The sequence below is a fragment of the Equus przewalskii genome, chromosome 17, assembly GCF_037783145.1.
Source record: "Equus przewalskii isolate Varuska chromosome 17, EquPr2, whole genome shotgun sequence".
NCBI lineage: Eukaryota > Metazoa > Chordata > Mammalia > Perissodactyla > Equidae > Equus > Equus przewalskii.
In genome coordinates, this window is record NC_091847.1 from 10,241,642 (window position 1) to 10,257,777 (window position 16,136).

Here is a 16,136-nt window from a genome sequence, read left to right on the forward strand (position 1 = left end):
TGACAAAGCCAGTCTTGGACTTGCACAGCCCTGGTCTGAACCTGGGCTCGGCCGTGCACTGGCTGGATGACCTTGGGCAAGTCTCCTCACCTCCTTGAGCCTGTCTTTCCTCCTCCACCAAATGCAGGTAGAAATCCCTACCTTGCAGGGGAGTTCATTGTGCGAATTAAAATGAAACAATGTGCACAGCGTCTGGCACGGAGTCCACCTCAGCGCCCCATGCTTTGGCTCCCCCTGCAATGCTGGTGGGGAATGAGAAGAAACGATTTCCCCAAAGGTGGACTCTCAGCCCAGGTGCGCGGGCCTGCTGGCAATGGAGAGGTTAACGACGACTATGTCCCAGGACAATACGTGGCCGGTGGTGGAAACGCTGAAGTGTGATGATGGGGCTGACAGGGGCTATTTTCAGAGCCCAACCACACGGAGTAATAGGATTGGAGTGGAGGCAAGCGTGACCAGAGCCGATGTTCTCAGCTACCGAGGCAACGGCCAGCCGGCTGCGCCAAACAAAACACTCCGCGGGTTTATCCTGACCTTGGTGCGAGCCACCCTCGCCAGCAGCAAGAAAAGATCGCTTTTGATTTCCTAACTGTGGTGCACTTCGGGCCCACTGCTCCCACACCCTTTAGCTCCAGCCTGATGTCCATGGTATAATGGGGAAACTGAGGCAGGAGGGGCCAAGCAAGCAAGTCATTGTAGGGTGGGACGTGAGCTCAGATGTCTGACTCCAGCCATAGGCAGGGGCTTCTTCGTCCTTCCATGAAAACCCCTTCTTGGGAGAGGATTCCTTCGTGCCCTGCACATCTGGGGACAGCCCCCAGCCGCCTGGGCGTCGCCACACCCCCCGCAGCTTGCTCTGAGGGCGAAGGCAGGGCACATTCCTGTTCTCAGGGCCCATGTGGTCTAGCTGGGCGTTCAGACCTGCTCAAGAGGGAGCAAGGCAAGGGCATCTTGATGTGTGCCCAGCAGTAAGGGGTAGGGGGCACCTCTTGAGGCCCCTAGTCTACATCAGGAGTTTAATCTCTTAATCTTCATACCTTTGTGACACAGGCATTCTTGTTCCCATGTCACAGGTGCTTGGCCACTCACTAAGGGGCAGCCCTCCTTTGCCCTCTGGTCCAGATGCCAGCAACTCCTCAGGCTCCGATGGAGCCACTCCACTCACTCCTGTGTTGGCCCTGTACCTTTACCAGGACCTCCCCCAGGGCAGATACACATATGTAACGGAATAATGCATCCAGAAAAGTGGGGCATATGTGTTTTTTCTTCATTTCCTTATATATTACTTTCCTGCTAGCCTGGCACAGGCACCCAGTTCCTCGAGGAGGATCAGGGTTGAAGAAGACACAGAGAGAACGTGAGCACGAAGCCAGACGAGGCTCTCTAAGCCCCATCACGAGCGTTTCGAAAGCCAGGCTTTGCTGCAGGAGAAAAGGTTTTCTAAGTTCTGCACATGGTCCTTTTAATCACGTGCAACGCTGGAGATCTGAGCCAGGAGGTTTGCTCTAAGCTGGTATAGGGTAGAGAGAACACAGAAGGAGACAAGAAAGTGACCTGGAGCCGGACAAGAGGGACATCAGGCTGAAGATGCTGCCAGGTTCCACAGGACCCAATGCCATTGGCAGCCCAGGCTGGACCCCAGGAGAGTGCAAGAGAGAAACTCCAGAGGTCAAAGAGGAGGATGCCCCCCTTCCCCTGTCCCCTGTGCTTCTGGAACCCAGACCCAACCTCCACAACATGGACTGCCCCCCAGGGTAGAAATGGCAGGGACACAAGTTTAGGAAGTGTAACAGGGACCTGGACTAGAACCCTCAGGCTCCTAGACTCCTGGCTGTGTGGAAGGGAACCAGAAAGGAGCCGAGAGTGGCTGGGGAACTTGCCAAGCCATCAGCCCTATAGCCAAGAAGGGCAGAGCAGCCAGCCACGCCAGGGCTTGTCGGGGAGTCACAGCTAGCCCTCGGGGCAGCAGGGCCCAGAGCAATGCCCTGCATGGCTTAGGTGCCGTGAACAGACCATGGGACCCCTGGCCACAGGACTGCAGGACATGTTGCAAGCAGGATGGCCCATCTCCTGCACCCTGAGGGGCCAGCAGGCCTTGGAGGCACAGCCACCTCCTCTGTAGCCTAGCAAAGAGGGGGAGAGAGGAGTGTCCTCTTGAGAGCAGTGACAGCCCTGCAGCCTCTCTGACCTTTGAAAAGTCAGGTACATAGCTAAAAGGCAGAATGAACTTGAACTAGGAAGCATAACTCTCACTTGCCTGGCAAGATAAGGTCAGGTGAGGTGTTTGTGCGTGTGCGTGTGTGTGTGCGGGAGCACGCATCCAGTTGGGGACTGTGTCCACTTGGAGCCCCAGCTCCAGCTGGTGCTGGCCCCCAGCAGCCCTCATGAGGGCTGTGTGGCAAGTTCCACCAGCAGCTGGGCCCAAGTTCACCCCACAGCTATTTCCAAGGGCAGGTTTGCTGAGCAAATGAAGAGTGTAAATACGATTGCAGGGGGATTGTTTAAGGCTTTGGGCAAACAAAGTTCCCCAGCCCCCAGGGCTCGCCTGGACGCAACTATCACAGGCAAACAGAGGATGCGCTCATTTATCCGTTCCCAGAAGCCTCCCTTCTCGGGACCCCTGCCCCTCCCCCTCGTCCTCCGCCTCGGTCACCAGTTCACCTTGAGCGCGCTGCGGCATGGAAAGGCCTGCCCTCTGTAGTCCCCGCCCCCCCACGGTGAAGGCGAATTAATGAGGTGTCCATGTGACCCATCCACCTCGTGTTTAATATGCTGCAGAGGTCAGAGTCTCGGAAGAGCTGCCCGTGTCATCCCGGCTTGATCAGAGGGGGAAGAAATGGCTGATGTGGGATTTTATGTTTCTATTAATACCTGAGCACAAACGCGTTGTGTCTCAGCCTCGTCCTGCCCCGCTGCCCAGGAAGCTGCTCCTCCGCCCTCCCCCAGCCTGGAACCTGGCCCCGAGGGTCCTCCAGCCAAGCCTGGGGTTCTACGCGCAGACCTGGCCCTGCCCACTGAGGCAGAGCTGAGAGGACAGGTCACAAAACCAGCATTTTAATTGGCATTCCTGATGATGCTTCTGCTGGATGCTGGAGCTGAGGGACCCCTAGCCCAGTTCAGTGTCTGACATTTAGATTCAGTGAATGAATGTTGACTGAATACATAGAAGAAGGAATGACCCAGCCCACCAGTCTTGCTAAGTGGGGTCTGGTGCCAGCTCCACCACTGAGCAGCTGGACGACCTTGAACCAGGCCCTGCACCTTCCCTCACACGTGGAGTGGGTTTGGGGGAGGATTTAGTGAGATAGTCCGCTTTAAAGACTTGCAAAGTGCCTGACACAAGAGCACGAGAGTAGGAGTGAGAGAGAAGAGATATGAGAACAGCTTTACTGAGGTATAATTCACATACAATAAAATTCGCCTATGTGAGATGTGCAATGTACTGATTGCAATATGTTTTATGACATGCGGTTGAATTAGTCATGGTGGCATTGGTATTAATTTCCCTTCCCTCTCCCCAGGTTGTCCTAGGTGGGACCTGTGGGAGCCAGGCTCCCTCTTGCCACAGTTTGAACACTCTTCTTTACAGGACAGCCAGTGTGAAGCCCGAGTGCCGGCCTCTCCTTGTCCTAGCCAGGTCCCTCATTCGCACCCTGGCATCTTGCCCCCTACCTGCACTAGAAGGAGCACAGCAGTTAGCCAGGCACAGCGCCAGGCTATGGGTCATCATGCCCCTCAGATGGCTCACGGGCTAAGGGGGCAATTGCAGGGCTCCCTCCAGCTCCGGCTCTCCAGCCATCTGCCCTCACCTGGGCCTCAGGGTGAGCAGGGAGTGTCCCTCCTTTTCACCGCAGCCCCTTCGTGTGGCATCTGGGCTGCACAGGCAAGTCCTCTGACTTGCTTCAGAGGCGGGAGAAGTAGGAGGGGGTGCCGGGGCATTAGGGCCACCCAGCTGCCCAGCACTCCTCCTGGCAGGCCAACCTGGGCTATTTTTACTTCAAGATGTCCTTCAGCAGCTAAAGACGTCTCCTCTTCCCTCCTTTCCTTGGGCCCTAATCTCAGAGCTGACCATGCTCACGAGTCTGGACCCGGCATTTGCCTGCCTACTCCTCTGTACCTGTATGTGTGCCAGAGGCACGAGACCCTGTGTGTGTGTGCAGGGATGTGCGCACGTGTGTATATGGCATGTGTCTGCAGGACTCTATATGCGTGTGCAGCATGCAGATGGAAGGTGTGTGTACGTGCATGTGGCTGCAGGACTCTGTGCAGCATGCATGGGATGCATGCATGTATATGTGTGCGTGCATCTGAATGTGCAAGAGTACAAGTATGCAAAACATCTCTGTAATAGAGTGTGATTTGCAGTGTGCATGCAGGCATGTGTCCAAATACATGAGCTTATGCACGTGGACGTGCAAGGGTGTGTGTGCAAAAGGATTCCATTTATACAAATTCTTCAGTGACGCCAGGTGAGTAACTATAGCAGTCAGACCAGTGTTCAGGATTGTAGACTGCCAGGGGGCCCAATTATGTCAGTGGAACAGGCAGCTCCTGCCTATAGGGCTTCCCTGTGCCCTCTGTTTCCCTGTTCCTCATGCATATTAATAAGTCTATTGAGTCCTAATCAGACACCAGATTAAGTGCTTTGCTGCACTATCTCATCTAATCATAAGAACCTTAGGGTGCAATATCACCCCATTTTACAGACGAGGGGTCCAAGGCTCTGAGAGTAATGCTTGAAGTAGCAGAGCCAGATCTGACTGGTTCCGAATCTTTGCTTTGTGTGACTCCATGTTGTCTGCTCACGATGGTTGAAAATACACAGACACACACGCACACCGCACATTTTCATAGCTTAATCCCGGTGCCAGTGGTCTGTGAAAAGATCTGGAGTGGAGTCTTTGCTGGGGCGGTGGTGGAAGGAGAAGGGGCGTGGCCTTGAGGGCAGATACTCAACTCAAAAAGTTTGCCCCAAGAGCTGGGCAGGCAGGTGAGCATTAGGGCTCTGCGGAGCATCCTGCTGAGGCTACCCACGATGAGAGTGGGCAGACTACCTCCCTTCATCCACAGGACAAGCTAGGCCTCTGTTTTGAGGGCCCCAATCTAGCCCTGAACCCTTGGCAAGAGAATACCCCCCCCCCGACCGTGGGAGCTAGAATGAGAAGGCTCCCCTTGCCCTCGCCTGCTCTCCCCCAGACTTGGGGAGACCTTGTTATACCCTGTCATCCAGACCCCAGCAGCCACAGGGAGGGAGGGAGAGGGGGACTCCACTGGAGAGCCCCCTGGAATATAAACAGCTGTGCTTTGTGTCTGTTGAACCAAAGAGATTTCTCAAGCCGCTAAACCATCCTCTTGCCTGTTGGCCATAATGTGAATTAGCCCTAGAGATGGTGGGGACTATAAGCCAGTCTGCAGAGCCCCTTGGCGAGATCTCAGGCCGTCCCTGTCATAAATCAGTGCGTGGGGAGGCCGGTGCCCAGGCCCCCATGTGGCATGATCAGAATGGGCCAGGGCAGGAGCTTCCTCTGCAGGAAGGGGGCTTTCTGCCCACTCTAGATGAGGAGCGTGCCTCACTCAGGAAAGTCGATGCAGACCGAGGGGTAGGGCTTAAGGCCCTCTTGTTCCCCCACCTCTTGCTGCCTCTCTGTGTTCTGCTGCTGGGAGACATGGCTCTCCATCATCAGGAGGTCCTGGAGAAGGGCCTCAAAGGGCCCTTGCTGCTTCTGCAGCTCAGTGATGGACTCCAGGCTTCTCTGCCTCCCAGCCTGCTCCCAGTCCCCTCCCTCCTCCGCGGTACCTCAGGGCTGCAGCTCTGAGTCAGTATGGCTGGGCAGGCGCTCCACACCCTTGCAAGGGGCTTGGATGGGGCTCGGGGACCTGGGGCTCTGGCCTTGGTTCTATCACCAAGCAGCTGGTGACCTTGAGCAATGACTTCACTGCTCCAACCCCTCCCAACCCCCAACCCTGGGTACCTTGGCTACACACCCATTCGTCTAGGTGAAAATGACCACCAACTTCACGCTTCAGGGCTCACCAGCCCAGCTCCATCTCTCATTCGGAAACCCTCCAGCCTCTGCCTTCAAGACTGAGCAGGGAGAGGTCATGGGTCTAACCCTGGTCTGCTCTCCCCAGCAGGGCAGTCCTGGTCCTCTGGGCAGCGGACACTGAGACAAAGTGAGGAGTGGGAGAGGGTTATCGGGGTGAGGGGGCCCGTGAAAGATGAAAGGCGCAGGGAGCAGGACTGGACAGGAGGGCGTCAGCCCCACATGCAGACTGACAGCTTCAGCCAGGTCTGCGGGAGCCCCAGAGCACAGACTGCCCCTGGAGGAGACCATGGGAGAGCCAGGCCCTAGTCACTGCCCCCCAACTCAAGCCCTGGCTGGGGCTACCCCGAAAGTGGAGGTGGATCCTGAAGGTGCTGCACTGAGGCTGGGGGGATGGGGAGCTCCTGTGCTCCCACAGCTGAAGGCAGGTTCTCTCTTGAAAGGAGACGGGAGAGGCACCTCCATGGCTGTCACTCCAGCCGTGGGACCCCCGGCATGTGACGAACAGGTCTGAGCTCGGTCTCCTAGTCACAGATGAGGAGCAGGCCTCCCTCCTGCATTGTTGGAAGTGGCACTTACCAGGCCTGGAGCACAGTGCCTGCCACATGGAGGTGGTGGGTAGTGGTCCCTAAGTCATTGCCGTGGTTCTTATCATTGTTGGAGTGCTTTCTCCCCTGATTGTTGAGATTTAAGTCCTGGAGAAAAGCTTTCGCTCCTGCTTTGTCTCCCCCTGGGCTGTTGGCTGGGTTGTGCGGTGCTCTCACCAACAACTCCTACTGTGAGGAGGCTGGAGAAGGCGGTTTCCATGGCCTGCTCTCTGTCTCCATCCTCAGGAGCCAGCCTTGTGTGATGGAAAATCATTCTGGATCTGTGGTGTTATGAGACCCCCAAAATTCATATGTCGAAGTCCTAACCTTCATCATCTCAGAATGTGACTGTGTTTGGAGATAGGGTCTTTAAAAAGGTAACTAAATTAAAATGAGATCATTAGAGTGGGACCTAACCCAGTATGAGGGGTGTTTTATAGGAAGAGGAAATTTGGACACAGACGTGTACGGAGGGAAGACGCAGTGACCACACAGAGAGAAGACAGACGTCACAGGCCAAGGAGAGCAGCCTGAAACAGACCTTTCCCTCACACGGCTCTCGGAAGGAGCCAACGCTGCCGACGCCTGGATCTCAGACTTCCAGCCTCCAGAACGGGGAGACGACACATTGTTGTCTAAGCCCCCGTCTGCGGAGCCTTGTTATGCCAGCCCCAGCAGACGGATGCGTGTAAAAACGGCATGGGTCAGAGTGCTTTCAGCTACAGGTCACCAGACACCTACCTGGCTGAGAGCGGCTTGACCCATGGAGACATTTCACTGTCTCACACGGCACGAAGCGTGCAGGTGGATGATTCCACAATGTTACCAAGGATTCTGCACCTTTCTAGCCCTGCGTTCTGCCTCCTGAGACCGCTTTTGGTCTTTGGGCTATGTTAGATGGGCAGTCTGGGAGGGTCTCTCTCAGGAGGTGACATTTGATTGAGACTTGCGGGTTGAGAAGATGCCAGCCCTGGGCAGAGCCAGAGAATGACCTGCTTTCATTGCCAGGGTGCCAGTAACTGTGTCCCCTTTGGGACTGGGGCTGAGACCTGTTGGCCACTGACTTTGACTCCCAGCCCGAGGCCACCTGGTCCAGTGCCTGCCTTCAGGCAGTGCCAGGCGTCCATCCAGCATAGATGGCTCATTATGTTTGACTGTTTTTCATTCCTGGCAACATCAGTTGAAGGATATGCAAATAAGAAAATCAACTGAATTTGTTTCACAAAGAACGACATTTAATCAGCACAATAAATACTTACACATAGTCCTTGGCTGTATAAGATGACAGTTAATGGAGAAAGAGAGGAGAGAAGGCAAAGTTTGAAGGGCAGAGAAATAGAAAAGAGGAGAAAGAGGGAGAGCCCCTGGTTGTAAGAGGGTGAATACAGAGCCAAAGAGTCCAGAGTCCTGAGGTTGTTCATTCATTCATTCATTCCTTCATTCCTTCATTTAACAAACATTTATTGAGAGCTAAGGAGGATGCAGATACAATAGTGGGTCCTGAAAACGTGGGAGTCGTCCAAACAGGTGCTGTCCTGCCTATGGGGGACTTCTGACGCCCTGGGGGAGGAGGACGGTCAGGAGGCACTCTCACGGATGAATAAGCAGTTACAGACTATGGTCAGCGCTGGGAAGAGGGCCAGAGGCGAGGAAGGGCTTCCCTGGGGAAGCGATAAGATGGGCAGGATGAGAAGGAGTTAATAAGGCTAAGCAGTTGGGGTTGAGGGTTGGTGTTTCCGACACAGGGAGCAGCCTCTGCAAAGACCCTAAGGCAGGAAGCATCAGTGAGACCTGAGCACAGAAGTGGAGCAGGAGGAAAGAAGGAGGGGTGGCTGGAGAGGCAGGGCCACGTCACACAGGGTCACTGGGCCGTGGCGAGGAGCCATCTGTCTGGCAGTGTAGTATTAGGATTTATATTTTAAGATTGCTTTGGCTTCTGAGCAGAGAATGGACCTCAGGGGCAAGATGGAGGCAAGAAGCCTGGTCAATGGGCACTTGAGCCTGTCTGGGCAGGAGGCGACGGTGGCTGGACCAGGGCAGGAGTCCTCAGCCTCAGCTCTGCAGACATTCTGGGCTGGACGTGGGGCCCTCCATCATGAGGGCTGCCCTGTGCACTGCAGGATCTTTAGCAGCAGCCTGGCCTCTACCCGCTAACTGCCCGTAGCACTCCCCACCCAAGTTGTGACAGCCAAAAATGTCTCCAGACATTGCCAATGTCTTCTGGGGAGCAAAATCGTCCCCTGCTGAGAACCTTGGATTAGGAGGATAAGGGAGAAATGGAGAAAAGTGGAGGGCTCGAGAGAAAGTTAAGGGGGAAATGAAGAGGAGTGGCCACCGAGCGGGCAGGGTATGGGAGAGGGGGTCCTGAGGATGAGTCCCAGACAACTGGATGGACGCAGTTGCCACTCACTGATGTGAAGAACAAGGAGAGAGAATCCAGTTTTGGGGGGCATGGGGAATGGCAGCATATCTGGCTTCTAGTCTGAACTAGCAATGAGACATCATACATGTTATTTTCTCTTACTTGGTCTGTTTTTCCACCCTCAAAGTACAATGTTTGTGCTCTATCTAGAATAGCAAATATGCAAAGGTATGACTTGTCGTTCCCACACCCGAGGGAGACATAACTAATCAATTGTGGTTCTCCGAGCCTGGAGACCTCTTCCCACAGTGCCCTGGACAGCTTCCAGTGGAGGCATGTGAGCAAAAAGCTGTTTGCCATCCCTGAACTTGAAACTCATTCCAATCCCTTCCAATGTGCCCAGTGTTGACACTTGCTTGATAAATATGCTTGATAAATTCTGAACAATGATATCTGGAGCAGGAGTGGAGACTCCCCAACCTTCAGGCCAAATCCCATCTTTACTAGGTCATCCAGCTGGAGAATAGAGCAGCAAAACAGGAGTTCCCCATTTATGCCATTTGTTGTGAAATTGCAGTGGGGATTTGGAAGTCTCTGGCGGCAGGCCCCTGGAAGGCCCTCAGAAGGGACCCTGTCTCCCAGAGCCTCGGCCGCGGTCCTCCCTCTCTTGCTCGCTGTGCCTCAGCCTCCGTGGGGCCTGCATCCCCTTCCCCCATCATTCATGCACTCTCTGTTACTCTCCCCCGTCAGATCATAGCACAGAATGGAAGTAGATATTTTATTGTTTTTTCACTTTTATTCAAAAGCATTTATGCTTCCTGTTAGTGCTTTAAAAAGCAGATGCATGAAATGTGAATTTTAAAATATTTGTCTTCCTTCCAATTCTAATGATGTAGCAAACCTACCATTAGAATAATCCTATACTCCTGTTGTGGGTGCAGTGGTGCCCCTCAAAGATCTAGTTAAGTCCTAACCCCCAGTCCTAACCTGTGAAAGTGACTTTATTTGGAAATAAGGTCTTTGAATAAGTCAAATTAAGATGAGGTTCTGCTGGATTAGGGTGGGTCCTAATCCAATGACTGGCGTCCTCATAAGGACAGAGAAATCTGGACACAGGCCGGTGGAGGACACCACGTGATGATGAAGGCAGAGATGGGAGTGATGTGGCCACAAGACCAGGATCTCCAGGGACTGTCAGCCACCACCAGAAGCCAGGAGAGGGGCACGGAGCAGACTCCCCGTCACAGCGCCCAGAAGGAACCAACCTCTGACACCTTGGTTTCAGACTTCTGGCTTCCAGAGCCATCAGGGAGGACATTTCTGCTGTCCGAAGCCCCCAGTCTGTGGTCATTTGTTACGGTCGCCTTGGGGAACTAACACAGCCCCCACCCCCAGCTCCCCAGAAACGAGGTGGCCATTTATCTGAGTTGTGTGTGGATCTTTTCTCTCCACTTCAGTGACTCTCAGTGGAGAAACAGGTCTCTCCACCACTCTCTTCCTCGCCCTCGGGTCTGGTCTGCGTCTGAGACCCCCAAGCTCCTGGATGTGGAGCCTGGGGAGCCGTCTGTTGTTCGTGGGCCAGGCCCCATGGTAGCCAGTCTCCAGTATGGCCGCAACCGTCTTGGCCTCCAGGACCTCGCGCCCTGGTGCAGGATCCAGCCCTGTGGGTGCCCAACACCCCTCTCTCGCCTTCCCCTGATCCCTACCCTGTTGGGTCCTGTCTTTATTTAAAATGTGGCTATTTTGTTCATGGTGGATGTTTTCTACTAATTTTGATTTTTCAAAAAATTCCTGCAATACTGAGTTTTTTGGTGCCCCCTTACATTTTGCACACAAGGCGAGCACCACACTTGCTCACCCAGTCCTGGCCCTGTCCCCTCTCACATTGCCACAAGGCTGCCCTATGTGACAGACAGAATAACCCAGAAGTCTGTGCCTTAGGAGGCTAGGTCACAAAGGGCATTTCAGCTGTCACGCTGGCCTCTGGGATCCCTCGCTCTGGCTGCGCTCAGTGAGGATTGAGCAGCCCTGTGGAGAGGCAGACCGGGTAAGGAACTAAGGCCACTCGCCAACAGCCAGTGCCAGTGTGCCAGGCATGTGAGTGAGCCACCTTGACAGCAGGTCCCCCAGCCCCAGGTAAGCCCAGCCAAGAGAGGAATGTCACCTCAGACCCGGAGCCAGAACCACCAGCCAAGTTGCTCCCAAATTCCTGAGCCACAGAAACCATGAGAGACGATAAATCGTTACTGCTGCTTTAAGTAGCTACCTTTTGGAGTGAGTTCTCGTACAGCATGGGTAACTAACACAGTTCCCTTTCTCAGTGTCTACAGCATCCTTCACTCTCCCCCCACCAGCTCCTATTGGTCCTTCAGATTGTCTCACTTCATGTGCCACTGCTTCCAGGAAGCTTTCCTGAATGCTCCCAACTGGGTAAGTGCCCTTACATTCTACTCTCTATCTGCCATTCCTAGAATAGGCCTTTCCCTCCTGCCCCGCCAACCCCCTCCCGTGCCATCTGAGCCTCTGTACTCATTGCTCTCCTTGGCTGGAACGTTGCCCCTGTTTGGTCCTCATTCTTTCAGACGCAGCTCAGGCATCCCCTCCTCCAGGGAGCCTCCTCCACCCCCGGCAGGCTAGGCATCTCTTATGGGCCCCCCTGGCACTCTGTAGTCTTTCCTCAGGTTACAGGATGGTTCCGTGATGCTGTCGTCCTCATGACTGTGAGCTCTGGAAGGCTGGGAGCCGCGTCTTGTCATCCCACTGGCTTCCACAGGACAGTGAATGAAGGGCGGGGTGTGCTGGGGAATTAGGACACTAAGGGGTTGAGATCTCTGCAGCAGAGCTACCCAAACCTGGTGGAGCATGGAACCAGCTGCTGAACCTTCGGAAGGTAGAGATTATAGTCTGGGAGGGAGACGTCTGCCTCCAAGGACAGACACCACGGCCGCTACCTAGAGTTCGGGGTCAGGTTGGCATCATGAAAGAAAGGACAGCTACAGGAGGAGGATAAAGCAGAAGCTGCAAACTCAGCACCAGAGGGCCCCATAGTTGCTGTTGTAGGGCAAATGGGCCAAGTGGGGACTATGCCAAACTGGAGAGGGAAACCCCTGCTGGCTCTCAGCTCAAAGACCACCTCCTCAAGATGATGTTCACGGACCCAGACTTGACCACATCTCCCTTAGAGGCTCTCTTAGCACCTAGCACTTCCCCCGTGAAGCTCTTACCATCATTGTAATTAGCTAATTTATTGTGTGGTTTGTTTATCAGAGTCAGCCTCCCTGACAGATGGAGAATTCCTCAAGAGCAGGACCGTGTCTGTGTTCCCAGCACCTCCCCATGCCTGGCACTTCGAGGATGCTCCGTTACTATTTGTTGAGAGAATGGATAATTGAATAAAGAATGCTACCACCTAAGCTGCAGAGCCGTTTGCTGGAAGAAGTGAGGTAATGGCGTGCGAGAATGAATGTGTCATACCTGCTGTAAATTAAGATCACTGAACGGAAGAATAAGCCAGGGAAGAACCAGCATGTCGATGGCGTCATCCACCGTGTGGGCACAGCTTAGGCGCCCTCCACGAGAGGAGTCGCCAAGGGATTTGCCTCTGCAGTTCCTGAGTCCTCGGGGATCTGACCTACACCGAGGCTGCTCCCTCCCCCTCTGCCCCCACAGGAGAGAGCAGAGGACCCCTTGCAGGTTGGCTGAAGCCAACCATGTGCCAGTTCATGTATTTAAACCTCACTTCACTTTGCTTCGCTTACAGGCCAGGAACTGGAAAGCCAGAGAGTTTGGGACACCTGTGCCAGGTGTCTGTCACCGTGCAGCGAGCGTGTCTGAGCACCTGGCAGCTTCCCTCCTTCCCCAGCCGGTCACTCACGGCCCACCTGCAGGACGGGTCCAGGAGCAGGCGGAGCCTCCTGGTGGCCCCACTTTTGCCTCCTCCCCTGCAGTAGATGCTTCGTTACCAGAAGGCGAAGGTCAGAGTCTGGCCACGGGCCCAGCATTTCTGGCCCAGTTTTGCCGCAGGAAGCCAACTGTGCAGAAGGTCAGGATGCTGGTGGGGTCAGAGTGGGAAAGTTAACATTCCCAAGGGCCTCTATGCAACAGGACTTCCTGACGTGGACTATTGCCTTTCTCACATTACGTGGCCAGATTGACTTCCTGCCATTATTAACTGTGCAAACATGACAAAGACGTTTATTTAATGGGAACGGGCGAAGGACTTTGCTCGACTCTGAGCTTTGAGGAGGCGGTAGGATCATGGAATTAACCACAGCTGAGAGCTGGGATTCCAGTCCGGGCTCTACCTGCCTTTGCCATCTGCTAGAACATGTAACTTCATGTCTCAGCCTCAGTTTCCTTTTCTGTAACAAGTGGGGAAGAAGGGTGGTAAGAAATGTTGAGTCAGAACTCAGAGTTGCTGGGTGGGTGAAGTGAGGTCATTAATGTGGGAAACGTTTTGCGAACTGGAAAGTGCCATCTGAGTTTTCATCATCAGTTTTGATCTCCTCCTCCAACAATCTAGCATCTCAGCCCGCTTTTCCCAGCTGAGAAGGCCTCTGTGGCTCCAGGAGAAGGTGCCCTCTCCCCAGCTGAGGCTGGCTGCTGGCAGGCAGGCCACCAGCCTTCTGCAGTCACCTCCCGCCAGCTCTGGGCCAAAGGGGCCCTGCCCCTCGGGTTCCCTCTGCGATTTGCTTCTCTGCTGTTTCCGCTCAAGTTCCTCCTCTGCTCTCTGTCCGTGAAAACGCTCTCCCCCCTCACAATGCCTTCTCTGATCTGGTTTCTACATGGCCGAGCGGGACGTTCACTGCATCTTACAACCCACTGTTCTCCACGTGTGCTCGCGGGCCCAGCGGCAGCAGCAGCAGCCCCCTGGGAATGTGTGGGAAATGCACAGTCTTGGGTCCCACCCAGACCAATGAAGCAGAAATGATGAGGGTGGGGCCAGCAGTCTGTGTTTTCACAGGCCCTCAGGGATTCTGATGTACACTCAAGGTCCAGGACCAGTAGGCTAACCTGTCTCCCCAACTGGGTGTGAGCTCCCTGCTGGCCGGGGCTGCCTCCCACTGTGGCTCCCAGAGCCTGGCACGCAGAGACCACGAGTGACCATGAAACTGCCTCACAGACGTGCGCTGGCCTTCCTGCCGCCACACCTGGGCTCACAACATGCCCTCAGCCCCTTCCTTCCCGCGGCCCTCCCCACATGCTCACAAAACCTCAAGGCCAGCCGTCTCCCCTGAGTCCTGCAGCGGCCTGTTCTGCCTCAGTCTCCCTCCATAGCCGCTGCCTGAACCTGCCAGACACCACTCTGGGCTCACCGCCTGGTCACCCCTTGGTGGGGTTGCCCTTAAACAAAAGGTCCTTTCTGCACGCATCTTTCATGTGACATTTTGCACCGACTTGGTTTGTGTTTGAAGGAGCGCTGGTGCAGTAGGGGATCATCCTTGCAGCCACAGGGTGGAAGTCACCTGGCAGCTTCACCAGGGAAGTCAAGGTGTGTGTGTCAGTCGGCCTTTGCACCAACATTCATAGCAGAAGCAGTTCACACCACGTCCCCCCCTGACCTGAAGGAGAGAGAAAGGGAAGAGGCACTTGAGGTGCTCAGCGAGCTGCAAAGTTCCGTCCTCCAGCTGCTCCAAGCCCTGCGTGGGCCATGGGGTCTGCACGGTGGGCGGGCAGGCCATGCAGGTCTCTGCCTGACCCACACCGTGTCAGGGTTTGTTTTTACTTTCCCTGCTCTTGCTGCCACAGCCTATGTGTCCCCAGATTCTTCTTTTAGGCCCTGGATGGGAGCCAGCCTCCTGCAGCTAGGCTGCCCGGGTTCGAACGCTGGCTCTGCTGCCTAGGGTAAGTTACTTGACCATTCTGTGCCTCAGTTTCCTCATCTGTAAAGCAGGCCTGGGTGGTAACACTTAGGTCTTAAGTTTCTTGTGCAGACAAAATCAGAGAGGACTTGCAAAGCCTACAGAGTAGAGCTCCCACACAGGAGCCCTCCAAGCTCTTGGTCCTGAAGTGGATACCCCTGGCCCATGAGCCCAGTAAGGGAAGGCAAGAGCTGGTGAGTGGCAGGCTGGGTCAACCCGGGGCCTGGCTCCCTCCCCAGCCACCACCTGCCTCCAAATCCAGCATCATATATGACTCTAAATTAGTTTTGGGACCAGAATTTGTAATCTTTCTGGTTTCAAGCATGAGGACCCTTATTTAGTGCTAAGTAAAATATCTGCTTTTTGCTCTCTCAGCATCCATTGTCCAAGAGAAAATAACCTAGTAGCCTTTTAGAATTTGTATTCCACTGACTACAACAACATCTGTATACATCTGAAAACTATTCAGACAAGTATGTGTAAGACAAATCTCTTCAGCCTGCAGACAGTGTGCTCGGGGCCTTGATGGATTCTCTGGCAGACCCCCCCAGCAGGGTGCCTCCAGGCTGGGGACCAGTGTGGTCTTCAGGAAACAAAGGCTTAATGTAAACTGGGCTCTCCTCAGGCAGGAGTTCCCTCAACATTCCTTGCCAGGTGTGTAGTATGATAAGCCCATTTCACAGATAAGAGCACAGAGGCACCAAGAGCTGTATTAACTACCCAAGACGAAGCTAGTGATTAGTAGAGCATGAGTGAGGTCTGGGTGACCCCAAAGCCCAAGTTTTACCCCCTACCCTACCCTTCAACATGGCAGCTACTCTCTATTAATCTTATCTCCACAGCTGAGTCTGGGAACTCCTGAACAGCACAGAAGTATCAACTATCAGCCAGGAGCCAATATTCCCAGAGCAGACAGCATATCAGGTGCTGGTGCCTCTGTGACCTCGTTTAATCCAGCAGGAATCCAATCAATTTCCCTATACTACAGAGGAGCAAATCAATTCTCAGAGAGGCTGAGTAACCTGCCCAACGTCACCCAGTTAAGAAGTGGCAGGGCTGGGGCCAGAATCCAGGTCTGTCTGTCCCTGGGTCCCTGTTGGCCCCTTCGCAGCGTGTGAGCTTCCCAGGGCCTCAGGTAGGGAGGGGGTAGATAGCTACCTTGAGCCATAAAATTCCCCTCACAACACGATAGGTGTTAGCAAATTTTTAAAAATTCTTTGCCCCAGATCAGGTCCTACATTGGGATGAATCATCTGACTCCATATAAAGTAACCTCAGGATC

General features: G+C 54.3%; 1 long non-coding RNA gene across 1 annotated transcript; it reads left to right on the forward strand.

The window, feature by feature from the left end:
* Nucleotides 1-10,999: 10,999 nt before the first annotated feature.
* On the forward strand, nt 11,000-13,338 carry LOC103560356 (uncharacterized). Its single transcript, XR_547168.2, has 4 exons — nt 11,000-11,129; nt 11,315-11,423; nt 12,261-12,436; nt 12,754-13,338. It is a non-coding gene; the product is annotated as an uncharacterized lncRNA (long non-coding RNA).
* The last annotated feature ends 2,798 nt before the right edge of the window (nt 13,339-16,136 follow it).